The following is an 18,996-nucleotide window of genomic DNA, read 5'->3' on the forward strand; positions in this document are numbered from 1 at the left end:
TGCGATCCAACTTATGGCTTGCCCTGTCTCCTAGAAAGGACCTTCAGCACAGCTGGAGGCATTGTCAGTGAGAAGAGAAGTCGCCTAGGTCAAAAAAAGTGTTCAGTACCTCACCTTTACTAAAATCAATGAGGCATGGATCCCGGAGGGCTACTGCCTGCCCGAAGACTAAGTCAGTCCTGACTCCCCACACACACACACACACACACACACACTGTTGTTCTATCATTGAGCTACCACAGCCCGGTGACCATATGGGCTTGAAAACTGCCATGGCCTGCACTCTCACCATGGTGCGCACCAGTCCAGCAAGGCCGTCACTACACAAACAGCTGTTTGCGGTGCGTTACACAGTGAGTTGGTGTGTCAGTGTGAAGCAATACACTAATTACACTACCTGATTGATGTATACACATGCAAGATGTTTTAAAGCACTTTATGCCTGCAATTTAGCAATGCAACGTAATTTCTGCCTTAAAACTCTGCTGTGCGTTAAATCCAGATTTTTCCCCGGGACTTTTGGCATCTATCCCACTCATCCATGAAAAAACTCAAACGTTAGACCCCTTGAAACATCTTTTCCATCACTTTTCTGGCCAGCATAAGTGTTTCTAGTTTTCATAGTTCGCCTCCCCATTGCAGTTCGCGTAAGCTGGCGCAAATCGAACTTTTGCGGAAGTTCGTGTTCGAGGTTTGCGAACTGAAAATCGGAGGTTCAAGCCATCTCTAGTCTCAGGGTTAATTACTTACCTGATCGACCATAATTGATTCAGTCTGGTGAGCTCTCAGCCGGGCCCCACTTGGAAATGCAGCCAGGACAATTTTTTTAAAGGTTCTGCAAAAGCCACCCCATCTGCATTACCATTGCCTGCCCTCCGTTCAACAGCCGCAACCTAATTGGAGGCTGCTGAGGGTGGGCCGTGGCAACACAGGTGGAGGTTTCTGAAGAGCTTAGGCAGATTTTGGAAACATGTCCACGACTGAATTCCTAAGGAGGGGGAGTGTGGGGTAGTGTCACATGTGTAATAAGTTGTAGCCAGTCAGGTAAGTATTTATCTGCAACCCGCCTCCCCCAAAATCTGCATCATTAAGACAGAGACTGACTCGATAGGCTCTGTCTTTTATTCTGGAGGTTCTCTTGAAAATCAGTGTCATTAAAGTATATTTATAGCTAGTTGATCATTAGAATGAAGGCTGCAACAGTTGAGTGTTTTCTGGGTTTTTCAGGTAGTAAACTTGAAAGTGTCTCAAAATAAACTACATTATTCACTTACTGTATTTCAGTGTCCTAATCGATTATGCTGTGCTGAAACTTTTTAGCCAACAATTTAATTAAAGGCTTGCAAATGCACTGGGCCAATTTATTTTAGCAAAAAATATTTTGTTTCTTATTCATGATGCTTTCTTGCTACTAAATAGCATACTTAGGGAGGGTACACATTTGTTAAAGTCCACGTGTTTTGATGCATAGAGTGAAATGCTTACCACTGCACATATAATGGAAGTCAATGGAATACTTTTTCTGTTCGATCAAGTTTTGATTTTTGCGCTTCCTCTGTTCACATTCCGGGGCCGTTATGCAATTAACGTTTTCTCCTTAGTTTTCTCCTAGGGGATCGTTTTTCATCTTCAATTTAAAATAACTTTTCAGCACTTTGCAATACCAAAAAGTAGGTTAAAAGTACTATCCAAATTATTTTGAGCATTTTTTTGCTTGCTGGTGCAAACCAATGGCATGTTATTGCCAAATTTGAAAATATCACCTAGGCGATAAATAAAATGAAAAGTCAATTGCATGTGGCCCCAGATCTCTTATCAGTGCATCTGGATCACCATTCACATGGTAGATTTTCAGCAGTCCCAGCTGACCACTTGGCTGAGAACCATCTTGCCTGTGTATGGAGCATTTGTACACACACTATGAATGAATCTCGGTCAAGGTGGCCTATAATAGTCGACTCTGCCAAGAATGTAGCTCATATACAGAGGCCCCCAATGCTCCTGAAGATTTGGTCTGTGATCAGCCTAACGGATCAATATGGCCAATTGTTCACTCCCTTGACCTCACTGGCCATGTGACCAGAAATGGATTAATATGAAACGGGGCCCTAGGCAGAGTAGTGTTTTTGGCTCCTCTTTATGGTCCTCTTGGTAATCTAAGATGGGAGAAGGTGCAGAGGAAGGGGAAGTTGGGCCCCCTGACACCTACCGGACCTCAGGCACCTGCCTAGGTTGCCTTGTGAGTGATCCTGCTCTGCATGTGATGTCACTCCTGTGCCACTGTCAGTCCTCTGCCCACCTCATAGCAGCAGAACATGCATCTATACAGCCCCGGCCCGACAATATTGCCAGAGAGATTGGTTCACCACATATAGCCATTCTATGAGTAGAGATTGGGTTCTGCCCCTGCTGGATGATTTGCCTCAGATGTGTACAAGGATTTAGCCTTTGTTAGGGACATTCAACTACTATGACTTTGACAGGGACATTCGATTGTGAGCCGTCTTAATGACATGAAATGTTTAGTATACAGTATCCAGGACTCAGTTAATGAGAATTCTCAAGCAACCAGAAAAAAAAATCCTCTACTTCTTTATACAGTAATGGACCTCTGTTAACATTTTAATAAGTGCAGATTAGGCCTACAGGATCACGCAGGTTGCAGTCCTCTCCAACCTTCATAAATCAAGGCCAGGGTTTCATCTTTCTCCATGTCAAAGTGCTTTGTCCTCTAACAGAGACGGACACTGTGTCAGAGTCTGTGTTTCCCAGTAAGCCTTTTTACAAGCCCATTAACATGGACCAGTGGACGATGGAGAAAATGAATGACTTCATTTATAAATCAAGAGAAATGTTTGCGTGCTGGTATTGCTTATGGGTTAATGGAAAATTCCCTGAAGAATACCATCCTGCATGGAAGACAATGGTACATAGATTTGGAGGAAGGAGTGCGGAGATATGACACTTGGATTTACCCGAGTAGTGTATACTGTTTCCATGGAGAAGAGAGGAGGGATAATGGGGTGACGAATGAGTGAGCAACCTCTGGTGGGTGGGGTAAACTTGAGCCCAATGCACTCACCCATGGGTGTTGTTTAGATGTCTAGCACGCAGAATCTATAATTGACCTTGGAGGCACCTGTACACACACAGGATTATCTGCCTAGACAACCCCAAACTGAGTTTTGTCTAGCATATGTCTGAGGCTTTAATCTAAATGGATATTCCACATCATATTTTTATGTGTGAACCTGAGGAACTAGTTTGTTGTTGTTCAGTCACTATTCAGCCCTGTCTGACTCTGACTCTTTACAACCCCATGGGGCACAGAATTCCAGCATGATTCTATATTGCCATATCATTCTCTGCCATCCCCTCCTCCTTTTTACTTCAGTCTTCAATCAGGGTCTTCTCCAATGAGTCCCGACTTATTTTGTGTCCAAAGTATTTCAGCTTCATCTTCAACATTGCTCCTTCCAATGAACAGCCAAGGTTCATTTCTTTAAGGCTTGACTGAATGCATCTTCTTGCAGTCCAAGGGACTCTCAAAAGTCTTCTCCAGCACCACAATTTGAAGGTGTGGATTCTTCGGCCTTCCTTATAGTCCAAATCTCACAACCATACACTACTACTGGAAAAGCCATGGCTTTGACTGTACAAACCTTTGCTGACAAGGTGACATGTTTGATTTTTATTACACTGTCCAAGTTTGGCATTGCTTTCCTTCCGAGGACTGAAGGCCTTTGTATCTCATGGCTACATTCCCCATCTGCAGTGATCTTTGAGCCCAATAACACAAAGTCTGATACTGCTTCTATTTCTGCTTCATCCAATCCAACATTTTGCATGATATATTCTGCATACAATAAATAAACAGGGTGTCAATATACAGCCTTATTATACTCCGATATTGAACCAATTAATTGTTCCATGTTCAAGTCTCACATGTTAGATGATCCGGTGTAGGAGAGGAGATAACAACCTCTCATCTGCAATGTACCAGAATAGAGCCAGGCTGATTGAGATAGAATAGTCAGGGTGTGAAGCCCCAATCGGTCGGAGCTCCACATTCTGGCTACCCCAGCCTGCATGGGGGACAAGGGGTTAAAAAGTTTCAGGAGGGGGGACCCCACATAATTTAAATACAAAAAATTCCCACACTAAACATAAAAAAAAAATTGGGAAAATAGGAAAACATGCCAGGGATCTTCATACAGCCATATTGCGGCTGTATAGTGATCCCTGGCCAAAGCGCTGTGGCTGCGTATGGACCCCCTGGAAACCCCATCAGGAAATGTATTGCGCTTTCTTTTGATACATGTAAAATTACACTACCGTTAGGTTTGCTACTAAGAGTGACATTTACCGCATTTAAAATATACTTTTTTCCTTTGAAACTTTAAAATCGATTTTCTCAAAAACTATAAGGTCTTTTTGAAAAATTGTTTTTTCCTCTTATTCCCAATGATCTCCTTAATATATACTGCAAATTTAGGGTTTCTAGCATTTAAGGTGGATTTGCTATTAACCGTTAAAGTTGGCAGGTTTTTAAATGTGTATTTTTTTTCCTTTGAAACTTTAAAATCGGTTTTCTCAAAAACTATAAGGTCTTTTTGAAATTGTTTTCCTCTTGTAGCCACTGGGGGCCCCTACAGGCTCTGGGGCCCTGGGGTAATTGCCTCCTCTATGGTAGCGCCGGCCCTGCACAGAGCAGTGGGTAAATGGAATTTGATGTTGTGGATGACAATCCAACTTTATGAACTTGCCATAATGTATTGGAATCCAAACAGTCAACGCTTTGGTATAGTCTATGGAGCAAAAGTAGATGGTTTCCTGAAACTTCCTTGCTTTCTCCATAATCCAATCCAACAAGGTTTGGCAATTTGATCTCTGGTTCCCCAGCCTCTTTGTAAACCAGCTTACTCCTCAGGTAGTTCTTGCTCCTCAGGTAGCTGAAGCAATATTTGGAACTAGTTTAAGTTATATATGTTAAAAAGGAATTGTAGTGAAGATAACATAATGAATAAAATTGCTTATTTTTTTTACAATTTTGATTTATCAATCATTTAGTCAATGTTTCCCCAGTGTAAAATCTTTCCTCTCTCTGATTTACATTCAGAAATGTATTACAGGTGGTGAAATCTTTAGTCCTGTCAGGTGTAGCTCTGTGGAATGTTTGTTGACTGAGAATTCCGAAGCCAGTAAAAATAATGCTCAGCCTCCCAGAATGCTCTGGGAGGAGAACTCCACACAGTTAAAAAGCCTAGGCTAAGCGACACTGGGAGGGTGGGGCTACATAGTAATATATAGAAATCAATAGATATAGGAAGTGTTTCTGATGCTGAAACCAGGGAAAATTACCATAAAAGTGTGTATCCTGAATAATTGACTGCATTCTACTTTATGTCACTACAGGGCCTCTTTAACTAAAAACTCTTTCAGAATCTCTGTAATTTTTTGTTTATTGATTTTTTTTTAATCTTGAAGCTAGATTTCTTTTGACTTGTTTAAGTTGCCAGATCGTGTATCTCTTAATTACTGCAACAAAAGCAAATTAGCATAAAACTTCACATTACACAAGTGCACAGGTTAATTAAAATCTTTGCGAAAGTACAAGGCAAGCTTAACTCTTTAAGCCAGATAAACTAAAGGAATTTTTTTATTACATTAGCAGCATTAATCAATGCATTCTTTAATACAATTAAGACATTGGTCCTTTATTCGAATTATCCGGAGACTTATTTTTCTTTACATTAATGAAGTGTTTTGTTTTTTTCACAGATTATAAACGGAGAGCTTCAAAATGTAAAATTCTCTGATAGATCTCTGTATGGAGGACGGGATGTAAAAATGACGGGTACCACTTTCAGAATGATTTTAATTGCTTCTAAATATATGTAAATGATCAATGGATTTTTTTTTTTGAGCACACCGCACATTGCAAATATGTTTTTTTTTATTCAGATGGTATTTACTATCAATCAAAGCCTTGAAGTGCTTCGAAAGCGGCAGCGTTTCTGATCAGCCCCTCACTAGGCAAGGCAGTAATTAGTTGGCTGACTTTAGATCTGAATGCATTCTCTCTGTATTATGATGGATGAAAAAACAGATGAATGGATAGGAAAGTCATTCATGTGAAATATGTAGTCTGCGGAGACATTTGGAGGGAGACGGCCGCCTCGTAGAAGAGTCGCTAATGTGGAACCTTTGCCAAACTTTCTTTCTCTGTTAAAAAGATATGAACCGTCTCTTTGAAGTTTTTTTTTGCCTTTGTTATGAAGTGGGTGACTATGGGTTTGGTTCATAAAAACATATCTCAAGAATCAGCTCACATCTCAAGAATCATCTCACATTACTTATAGGGGAACTGAGGAGAGAGGTATATGGAGGCTGCCAACTTTATTTCCTTTTAAGCAATACCAGTTACCTGGCAGCCCTGCTGATCCTCTGCCTTTAATACTATTATCCATAGCCCCTGAACAAGCATGCAGCAGATCAGGGGCTTGATTCACAAAGCGGTGCTAACTGTTAGCACGCCTGTGAAAACCCCCTTAGCACGTCTAAATAAGCTTTTTGCGCATAAAACTTTACGCGCGCAAAACTTTATGCGCATAAAACTTTACGCGCGTACTGCACAGAGCGCAGGGCGCTCCGCGCGAAGTGACCATTAAAGCCTATGGGACTTAGCGCGCATTAAACTTTGTGCGCGTAAAACTTTGTGCGCGCAAAGTTAGCGCGCAATCTGATTGAGAAATCTGGTGCTAACCTACTTAGCACCCTGGTTAGCGCGTCTAAAGACTTTAGACGTGCTAAGTAGGTTAGCACCGCTTTGTGAATCAAGCCCCAGGTGTTTCAGACTTTAAAGTCAGATTTGACAAGACTAGCTGCATGCTTGTTTCAGGTGTTATTCAGATACTACTGCAGAGAAATAGACCAGCAGGGCTGCCAGGCAACTGGTATTGATTAAAAGGAAATAAATATGGCAGTCTACGTATTACCTCTTACTTCAGTTCCCAATCTCAACTGTAAATAGAGCTCATTCAGATAAACAAAAGAGAATTCATGGGATAGAACAGGTAAGGAAAGTGGTTAATTCACAATAGCTACCGTAATAATAATGTCTCTAAGGGCTTGATTCATAAAGCTTACTTATTTTTCACCTTAAGTGTACCCTAAATAGAAAAAAATATATATATTCATACCTGAGGATTTCTCCAGCCCCCTCCAGGCTGATCACTCCCTTGCCGTCCTCCTCCACTGACTAGATTGTTCGCAATTTCGCCCTGAAAGTCCTTCAGTCAGAGCCATTCCTGTCTCGCGCACTCCCCTCTCACGCTCCTGTCGCACCTACTGCAGTATTACTGCACAGACACAGAATGCTCCCGTGGATGGGATCGCGGTAGGGGCAGAACACACCAGACCCTTCCGGGACTATATGAAGAATGATCCAGGAGATGGAGGAGGATGGGAAGAGAGAAGCCCGAGGTATGTATAATTTTTTAAAAGACAACCGAGGAGGTGACATGAGACATGATGAGATGGACATGTGTATTTACAGTGCCAAGCACACACATTATGTTGTGTTCCTTTTTTTTATTTCAACGCCTGAAAAAAAATCAGGTATGCAAGTGACCATTTCTATCCGGGTCGGGACTGGGTCAGACTGGGTCAGAATATAGCATAACCCTCATTGATAAGGAATTAAAGCCATAAAGCACTTTCCTGTCAGTAAATGGCTCCTGAGAGCAGGAAAGAGATAAAAAGGGTCAGTAGTTCATAAATTTGAGTTCTGGCATACTTCAATGAAAGTATCATTGAGCAGAGACAATGAAACAGTAAAAACGTAAAAACTAGATTTGAGTATAAAATAAAACTGTGGGAAATCTTAAAAAAAGTCATGTTTATCTCATCAGTTTATTTTCACCTTGGATGTCCTTTAACCTCCTGAGTGGTATGGATGAGCGCAGCTCATCCATTAGCACCGGAGGGGATAGCATGGCCCAGGGAGATTTAAAAAAAAATAACTTTTTGTACATCACGTAGCTAGCACTTGGATAGCTACATGTGTTGCCCGATTGCCGCCTCTCCCCCTGATCGCCGTGATCTGTGGCGTTATACATCCCCCCCCCCGGAGCCCGCGCTGGCACAGCCTCTTCCGTCACCACCAAGCATCGCTATGCCAAGGATTGGGACTGCGCATGACGTCAGACGTCATGTCCGATCGTTAGCGACGCCCGAAGCTGAAAAAAGAAGTTACAGCTCTCTCGGGATCCCGGAGCGGTAAATATAGCCGGCGGCGATCGGGTGTGGGACACAGCACCGGGGCGATCGGAGGACACATGTAGCTAGCCTAGTGCTAGCTACATGCTTTAAAACAAGTTTTTTTAAAAAAAATAGCCCTCCGCGGACGATAACATTTAAATGCCAGGGAGGTTAAAATCCCCGTCTCAAGTTTCCTTTAACTGTAATGCTGGGAACACACGGGTCGATTTTGCCGCTCGATTCCACGCCCAACCGTTTTCCATGCTCGATTCTGCGGGCGATTCTCTTATCTTCCATTCGTTTTACTTATCTTTTCCCATTGTCCTCCATGCAGAATCGAGCGCGGAAACGATCGGGCGCGAGATCGGACATGTCGGAAATTATCTATCGAGCCATCTAAATGGTTCAGAATCAAGCGGTGTATTCCCAGCACAAGGGCCCATTTCCACTAAGCACAAATTCACAATGTGATTATTCGCAATGAAACGGAAGCCAATGCACGTCAATAGAGTCATTTCCACTGAATGCAAAATTGCAATTGGCGTGCAATGCATAAAGAATATGGTTTGCATCCTTCCGATTTCTGCAGCATGCAGCTATTTCCTATATAATGATTGATAGCCGCATTTGGATTTCCGTGTTAACATTCACGGAAAAATCGCGGGAATCTGCATACAGAAAAACATGTGGAATGCAATATGCTAGTAGAAATAGAGCCTTAGAAGAGCTAAGTAAATCCAAGTTGTGAAGGAGCACCACAGGAAGTGTAATGGTGTGTCATGACCCCAGCCCCTGTGTCCCTGGGGCTTACCAACAGTCCAAGTATAGATGGGTCCGCACCACCAATCAGATAAATGGCTCTGTTATTTCATAAAAACAGGGGTTACAGTGACAAACTACTTTCGACAGAAACACCCTTTTTCAAACTGTAGTTTAGTAGTTTAAAAAAGGGTGTTTATGCCTGAAACAGTGATCTGTCTGTCACTATAACCCTTATAACCCCAATTTTTTATGAAATAAAAGAGCTGTTTATCTGATTGGTGGTGTCGACCTATCTGTACTTTTTACTTCAGAAGAGCTACTGCATGACATAAACCAATAAGGAGAGATAATTCATGAGATAACCAAAAAAGGGGCCAGATGCACAAAACTGCAGTAATGTTGCCGTGCAGTGCGTGCACATACAGCGCACAGCAATGCTACCCTTCCTTCCAGCAGTGTGTGCTGTTAGTTATGCTGTTAGAGCGACCCGGGGCACTTGAGTAGCTGCACAGTACCGTAACCATGGTGGTGCTACTCGTGTACCAAGTGTCGTGCTAATAGAGCAACTCACGGTACACACTGATGGAAGTAAGGGTAATATTGCTGTGCACTGTCTGTGCATGGCCATATTAATGCTGTTTTGTGCATCAAGCACATGGAGAGATAAATTATGAGTTAATTCAAATAAGGAGAAATAAACCATGAGTTAAGTCAGTTAAAGGACACTTGTAAAAAAAAATGACTGTATTTTTCAGACTATAAGACACTCCGGACTATAGGACGCACCTAGGTTTAGAGGGACAAAATCAAGGAAAAATAAAATATACTAAACCTGGTGCGTCCTTGGTCCAGGAGCACCTTGCAGAGCTTCAGACACAACTAGCATCATCAAGTGAAAACCCCCACTGAGGTGTACCAATGTAAAAGCAAAGATAAACTTGCCTTGTGAAAACAGAACTCCCCCCCCACACACACACACACATTAAGGTGCAACAATTTAAATCTAAATATAAACTCCTAATGTACCACTGCCACCTCCTGTAAATCTCTCTAGATTGTGCTGAGCAGTGAAATTGCAGATTAGCAGCACAGCCCCTTCCCCGAGACATATGCCCAGCACCCCCGTGCAGACCCCCTCACCAGCTTGGTGGCCCAGTCCCATGATGCAGTGCTTCATGCCGCTCTCTGGTGCTTGGGGTCTCCAGGAGATGAGGAGTTTCTGTCTTGTATGCGTCCCTGCGGAGGAGTGAAGAGCCTATGGGTATCGCAGATTACCTATGCGGGGATCGTCTGCCTAGGTTGATGAGCGCCGATGTGTACCCACGGCAACTGCAAAAGCACCCCCGCCATTTCAGTTCTCGCTGCGGGTCCGGACTTCCGCAAACACAATGTCACACACTTCTTCCCAGCTCTGTGAGTGACTGAAGATGCCGCTGATTGGCGCTAATAGCCCTGCCTTCCATGAAAGGGGGATTGTGATTGGTTCAGGAGCAGTGCCTTTGCCCCGCCGGCAGGGCTATCAGAAGCCAATCAGCGGCATCTGCAGTCACTCACAGAGCTGGGAAGAAGTGTGTGATATTGTGTTTGCGGAAGTCCGGACCCGCAGCGGACTGCATCTGTAGTCACTCACGGAGCTGGGCAGAAGTGTGTGACATCTTGTTTGCGGAAGTCCGGACCCGCAGCGAGACCTGAAATGGCGGGGGTGCTTTTGCAGTTGCCGCGGGTACACATCAGCGCTCATCAAGCCGGGCCACCATAATGAAGATCCTGTCCGCATGAACTGCAGCAGATGAGAAGGTCTGCCGAGACCCCTTCGCCTCCCCACCTTACTGGACAAGCCGCGGCTCCACCACAATGGAGATTCAATCGATAGAGCACGGACATGGAAAAGAAATCCCCACTTGCCACAGGTACATTTCGGACTATAAGACACACCAACTTTTTCCCCCCTCTTATAGTCCGAAAAATACGGTACTTACCTCAAAAAAAGATACTTACCTTCGGAAGCGGGAAGCCTCTGCATCACAACATTGCTTGCCCCATTTCCCTCCGCCAGCCCGATCCAGCGCTGGTATCCCCGCACAAGCAGACACAATAATATTTACCTTTGCCTGCCTGTGTAGGCACAGTAGCGGCCCCAGCAGAAATAGCAAAGCCCAATTGGGATAGGAAGTGTTTTTTATAACCATGGGTGTCACCAGAAATATCTTTATTTTGCCTGAATACAAAGCACATTTTACTGTTTATACTAAGTTTATACTAAGTTCATTTATGTAATTTACAGCAGTGCTTTGATGGTGATTGATATGCCATAGTGGTAGTGTAACTATGTGATTTTATTTAAAGAATTCTCCGTACAGCTACAATTACTATGAAATTATGCAAACAAATATGAAGCCATATGCTGCTCTTGACACAGGTACGGTTATTTGCAAAACTCAGCCATGGAAAAGTATGTAGCCATTCCTGTTCTCTCCATCTGTTCCTAGGCACAGGGTTGGGCCGGGTGCGGTAATAAGCCATTTAATTGCCAGCTATAAGAAAGGTCTGGTACATTAACCATTATGAAGAAGTAAAAAAAGAAAAATGATTGAAAAGAAAAAGACCACAACAATTTAGCATCCGTTAATCGGGCTTTAGCTCATTAACTTTGCGTCGCTTTGGGTATAAGACGTCATTGTAACGAGTTATGAAAAATAACACCTATCCTAATGGCTTATTTATTAATTCATTTCATTTAGGAAGACAGGCCATCGGACGGTGTGACAGGAGGGAGAATTAGACATTTGGCTACATTTCAAATTCATATTTCCTGATAAAATTGGAGTGAATGAATGATTGTGCTTACTGGGTCACGCAGTCCGGCGGAACTCAACGGCAGCTGGCAAAGTCAAAGCAATATGGCATCACATCAGCAGAAGAAAAATGTCATCACCTTATATAAACATATATAACAAAAGCAGGAACATTTACTGGAAAAAAATCTACTCTAAAAATCTACTCTAGAGAGTTATCACTTTGTACAAATGGAAGGTTTAAACTGTACATGAAGCAGGACAAAAAGTAATATTTTGTATACTTACCTCAGTGGAGGTAAGCCTCTTAGTGAAGAGGTTTCCTCCAGCCTTCTTGGACCTAACAATCCAGCATTTGTTCCCTCTAAGCACATCCAACAAGGACTTCTTGGATATGTTCTTTTGGCCACCCTCCCACTGTCCATGGATTCGTCCATGGATTGGACAAGGGCTCTGGAGGAGAGGAGCAGGCGTGGTCGCACCTCTCCCCAGAGCCTCCCTTACCATGGACCATGCGGGCTGGTATAGCGAAGCCCCACACGGCTGGGCTCTACATTCTGGCTATCCCAGCCTGCATGGTGGACTAGTGGTTAAAGAGGCTCAGGAGGGGGGGGGGCCCACGCCATTTTTTTTTTATTTCCCACACTTTAATCAATTTTTTCCCTCTAAATTTAACATCAATTTTCTCCAAAACGATGAGGTCTTTGTGATTTTTTTCCCGCTTGTTCCCACTGTCCTCCTTAACATACCCTGCAAATTTGGTGTTTCTAGCACGTACGGAGGCTTTGCTAATAACCACTCAACTTTGCGCAAAATAAGTATTTTTTTGGTGACTATTTTGCAGTTGGTTCTCCTTTGCCATGCCACTGTCCAGGTTTTGGTACACTTTTAAACCTTTTTAAAAGAAGTTTTGACCGCAGATATGCCCTGAACGTTTTGACGTTAGCCTGCACATTAAAGTCTATGGCGCCCATGAACCGCTGGTTCGCAAACCTTTGTCGAAAATTATCCGAAACTTGTATGTTTGCTACATCACTAATTATTTAATTGTCTGGAAATTCAACACTATCTGGCACTCCTGGTGTTTTCTGTTTCCTTTTTCCTCTCCTGGTTCCTGAGGTTTGTCACCGAAATTTCACCAACCGGACGCCCTCTAACCACATAAGTGTGCTCACCTACCTATCCTTGTGTACAGTGCACAAGATATGAATATGAGAACACAGTAAGGATGGACATGTAAGTCAGATTATAGTCTCAAGCACATTATTGCCATTCATGCCTGTATTACATTGCCACCAGTGTGTTACACTTTTGAACTGTATACATCAAAAGTGAAGCGTGTTTTAGAAGCCCTCACACATGTTTGAGGATCAATATCTTTTGAGAACACAAATGTCTGGCAGCAGCCTTTTCTGGTCTGCAAATGGGATTCTAAGTGCAGCTGAACATTGAAACTGGTATTTTAGCCAAATGGATGCTGTTTGAGCCTTACTGCTGAACCTGTTTCCTCTGTGATTCAGTTGGTTACCCTGAGTGTGCTGAATCTATATGGCAGTCCTATAAACACAGCATACGTTGGATGTATTTTGGGTCAATGTTTTTAAACAGACTACAGCCCATATGCAATTCACTTTTTTTTTCCTGAGTTTTCTCCTAGGAAATAATATTCCTATTTTCTTTAACCCATTAGTAGCTTCAATAGGATTATCTTGTTTGAGATAAGTGCACTGGTTTTGACTTTAGCCAGCAGAACTCCTTGTGCTGGAAATTCTTGGAATGCTTTGATCTCTCTCTACTAGCAGAAAATATAAAAACTGAAAGCAGAAGTCCTCTGTTATTGTTTCACATTGCCCTCTAGTGACAAGTGGACATAAATACACATTACAGCAGTACTAATTAGAAGCAAAGGGAATGTAACAAGTAATACATTAAAAAAATGTGCTAAAATAAATTGGCCTGGGGCACTTGCAACTGCAAGCCTCTAAATAAAGGGTTAAATAGCTTTTAAGCATTTTACAATTGAAAAATACCCCAAAATTGATGAAAAGGTAATAACAAAATTATTTTGAATATGTTCTTGCTTGCTGGTGGTTTAAAGGCATTTTATGACAAGGACACTTTTTCTCCTGCGTTTTCTGCTAGGAGATAATTTTTCATCTTCTATTTATAACTTTTTAGCACTTTGCAATTGGAAAAGTACCAAAAAAGTAGATCAAAACTAATTGTTTTCTTGCTTGCTGGTGATTTAAAAGGCCTTTTATTGATAAGTTTGAAAATATCACCTAGAAGAAAAATCAGGTGAACTGCATATGGGGCCTTATCACAAAATGCTTTTCAAACTACCAGCAAGCAAGAAGAGATTCAAAATAATTTTGATACGGAACAAAGATTGTCAAGTAATTACTTGGGGTTGATACTGAGAGCAGGAGAGCAGAACAAGGTCAGGAACTAGCTGGGTCAGTAACAGGAATCAGGAACAGTATCCGAGCATCAAGAACTGGAACAACCTGTTCCAGGACGTAGATTCTACGCCCTATTTAGTGCTGCTGGGTGTTCCAGGATGTAGAATCGATGTCTTGCATTAAAAACAGCCACCTGCTGCCGTCTTGTGAATGATTGTTGCTAGCTAATAGCAACAATCATTCAATAAAGTTGAAAAAAAAATTGTAAAAAATAAGTTACATGTTCCAATAAAATAAAGTGTTTATTTTTTTTTAAATCACCATTTATTTGTTTATTTATTTATTTTCTGCAGACATCAGCAATATCAATTTAATGGTCCAGCCGGTTGAATCGGTGACGTCAACTTCTTTCTGGGCCATATGTTTACAGTTTTCATCATAGTCTGCATTTTTTCCCCTGTTATTACTTTTTCTTTCTTCTTTTTCCATCCCCCTTCACCCTCCTTTCCCTCATGCGAGTATAAATCTGCCTATTATTACCAATCCCTCTAAACCTCATTCACCCACTGATCCTCATCTTTCACTCTCCTCTCCTCCTTACCTCACCTCCCCCCCTTTCTGTGGTGCTTCCATTTCTCCTTTCCATCCCCCATGCTAGTGGGTCGGGATTTACAAAGTTTATGCTTTATCCCATTTCTTTTTTAGCCTAATCTATTGACCCAATATTAACCCCTGCAATACCTATACCTGTTTATAAACGTTTAATGATTGCCACCTGTAGCGATCGGATGTAATTGCTGCAGCGAAAGTTTGGGGCCCCAATGCTCTACAGATGCTACACTCTGCTGTTGCCTAGCGATGCATCTGCACAGCACTGTGGCCCCAGAACTGTTGCCCTAACAAACGCATTCGGTCGCCACAGACGCGCAGGCTGGGGCTAACAGTCCACCATATGCTCAGATAGAAATAAAATATGCCAAATGGGGTATCATTTTAATCGGGAAGGGCAAAATAATTCATTTTTATGTGTTCTATAACTGTGTCATATGAAAAGTATGAGGGTGAAAATGAAAAAGGGGTATTTTCTGCATTTATGCCTAATTTTTCCCCATCAAATGACTGTAAAATAAAATAAATTTGGGAGGAAAATATTACCTAAAGAAAGCCTAGATTGTACTGAAAAATAAAACAAGTTAGATATCACTAAGATGGCATAAGTAATTAAAAAGTTACAGCTGGATCAAAACGACACAGCTAAAGTGTCAAAAATGTCAGGAACTTCAAGGGGTAAAAACCATTGAATGCGAACCAGTTAAACGAGGACGCACCCCCCGTAGTCTAATGCTAAACATTGCGCCTGCATGGACATTTGTGCAAGTGACGTGCACGCCGACGTCAATCATAGGGAGACAAGTGCGGCTGGACCTGCACATGAGCGCCGCACAACGAAGACAGGTGTGGATGGACTGAGCATAAGTATTGCAACACATCGGCATGTCTGGTTTAGCAAGTATGGGGTCAAGAGGGTGTGTGTGTTATCCCAAAGGATTCAACAAACTTCCTAGGGAGATAGGAAAAAACAGAGACACCAGGAGTCCTTTATGGTGTAGTATGTCAAGTGCTGAACATGTAGTCTTAAAGAGCAAAAGAATACTCACAAGTGTGGGTTGCACGACTAGCAACCACAGTATGTTGGCCATCAAATATGTAGGTCGCGCTCCAGAAAAAAAGCAATAGGTCAGAAATTGAACTCTAGACTAACCCCCCAAAGCATCTGGTGGGCTGTGACATAACAACTGGGATGGAAAAGGCGCCTCAAAAAATAGGTGGTGGTGGATGAATAGAATATCTATATTATGTGACTAAAAATAGCAAAAAATGTAAATAATAAAAATGACTTACCTCAAAGGAAGGGGCAAAGCCAATTTCAAACAAAAAGTTTTATTATTGATCAGACACTATCAATGATAGCGCGTTTCGCGGAACACAGTCCGCTTCCTCAGATCAAATACAAAGCAGTGTTTTTATACTGTAGACAGTAATATCTGAGTGCCTAAAAGATTGACTCCTGATTGCCAGGTGGTTTAACCCTCCTGGCGGTTTATCAAAATCCGCCAGGGGGCAGCAAAGCCATTTTATTTTTTTTTCATGTAGCGAGACAAGGTCTCGCTACATGATAGCCGCTGCTCAGCGGCATCCCCCCAGCCCCTCCGATCGCATACTACACACAGCTAGCAAAGTGCTAGCTGCGTGTAGCAAAAAAAAATTATGCAAATCGGCCCAGCGGGGCCTGAGCGGTGCCTTCCGGTGGCATAGCCCGAGCTCAGCTCGGGCTTACCCGCCAGGAAGGTTAAATACAAAATCTTGTTAAGTATGGGGTCAGTTCAGGGTGTGCATTCAAATCACGTCAGTAAAAATACAGTAACTAGCAAGTAATTCTGCTAAGAAAAAAAAACAAAAATAAAGAAAAACAGAAAACAAATGAACAATCTGCATTTTACAATTCCTATTGCAGACTGTGCTCTTGCTTGTCTAATGTGAATGCCATTCAGTTGCTTATTCAGTGTACAAATTGCGTGCATGACCGTTGTCTATTTATTTATGTTCCTTTGCATTGAAAAGAGCTACGACTCTAAGTAAGCCAAGACATCCATCAGAAGCCTCCACTTGAGGAAAGAGTGACAGATAACCACAATAACACACACACCGAGCAGCCAAGAGGATAAAGCAGAGAACATTGGTGTAGGGTCAGCCTGCAATCCCTGGTCGGTGATTGGAGGTGATTATTATTAGCACAATGCTGCTGCTCACCAGTTATGAAGCCCATGCTCTCTCCCCTGGCTGTACTTGAGGAGGGATTGTTTTTGTAAGCTGCTACTGCTGGTAAATGAAAAAAAAAATCAACACCTTGTCTTGGTACAGGGAAATCAATGTGCCTGGATGGGAATATAAGATATATTATGGCAGTGCAAAGACTGGAGAACAGTATTTTTATTTTCTCTATTTTTATTCTAGTTTTGTAAGAAAGTTCACTGTAAAAGTAAAGTTCTAAATATTTAAATGAGAACTTCAATACGTTTCATTGGACTCGATTGATACACACACACAGTAGCAACAGCATCTGTAATTTACACTGTTGACAAATTTAGGAACAATAGACTTTAGACTGGATAAAAAAACAAAAACCTTATAAAAATAAATACAGAGACACCGGGAGCCTGGATGATGCAATGGTTCTAAGAAATGTTGTAACGATAGGTGTCAGCAACCAGAGAGAATCTGATTATTGGTGATCTGCAGTATCACCAAGAATACAGATCTATACCTGATTATGGATGATCTGCAGAATTACCAATAATACAGATATAGTACTAACCTCTAGACACCTGAAGCGTGTAAGTGTTTGGTGTAACGGTAGGGATTGAACCACCGGGGTAGCAGGTGGTCCAATTAGTAGAGAAGACTCTACTGCAGTCAAGGGCTCCAGGAGGGAGAGTCCCCGACTGGTTTTGCAGCAGGGCCCCCCTCTGAGGAGCAGGGGACCCCTGCAGGAGGACTGAGCAAAGGTTGCGTGACAGCCAGAAGGGTCGGGCAGGCCGGGTCGGCAACACACAGGCAGATAAAGTACAGAGACAGGAGACAGATTCGGTAACCAGGGACAGGCAGGGTCGGCAACAGTAGATCAGATGTGCGAAGGTACCAAATCAGAAAACAGAAAAGAAGTCAGGAGAGATACAATTCATAAACAGATATCCAATAATACCTAGTCTTGGGTGTGAGGTCCGTGGTCTCACACCCTGGAACTGATCTAAGGAATAACACAGATGATATACAATTCCTAGTCTGGGGTGTGAGGTTCGTGGTCTCTACACCCTGGAACTACGCCAGAGAATAACACAGATAATAATACAGTTAACTGGCTAAGTGTGGATTCCCAGGTCCTCCTGGTTCCACCGCACTGAAGGATCTGACTAAGGTCTAAATGCTAACACATAAGTATTCGCAACGCCAGACAACCAGCAACTGAACAGCAAGAGATATATATAGTAAAGCGCTCCACAGCGCCGCCCAGCTCCCATTAACCAATCACCTGCTGAGCTGGGATCAGCTGACCGCCTCGATCAGCTGACCCTTCTCCTATTGGCGTAAAGAGCCTACCTTGCGGCACACGCGCGCGTAGCTCTCCATCTGTGTGCACTACTAGGTCCAGACAAAGCAGAAGCATGTTGCTGCGGGGAAACCGCCGCTCTGTGCGCGGATTCCGCCGCTCTGTTCGCGGATTCCGCCGCCTCACTACCAGAACACGCGGCGGCTTCTCCGCAATCCGTCACAGATGTACAACAAAGTATCATTTGGAGGTTATTGTACTCACAAAGATGGGTTGCAAGCCTCGGCAGCCATCCAGACAGAGGCACTTGGTGTAATCCAGATCTACTACTGTTATATATTCCTCATTCAATTGCCTGATGAAACAGGATCACACCTGTGAAACGCGTTACAACATTGTTTTTTGGAGTATGACAAAAAATATTGGTCTTTCTTGAAACTGACAGTTTTTGTGTCTGCTTCAATGAGGTAAGTCCACCACTGCCTCCTTAAAAATGTTTACAATTTTAGCTCATGTTATCCTTTTGGTGCCTCTGTTTGCTGTATACTGTCCAACAAAGGTTTTAAGTCTGAACAGTCTACACACGGGTCCAAGATATCCCGTACGCCGGTCGCTCTCTGGGAAAAACAGGACTTAGAACCCAATGAACTAGGAGAAGTTACCTGTC

This window comes from Hyperolius riggenbachi, chromosome 12 (genome assembly GCF_040937935.1).
Source record: "Hyperolius riggenbachi isolate aHypRig1 chromosome 12, aHypRig1.pri, whole genome shotgun sequence".
NCBI lineage: Eukaryota > Metazoa > Chordata > Amphibia > Anura > Hyperoliidae > Hyperolius > Hyperolius riggenbachi.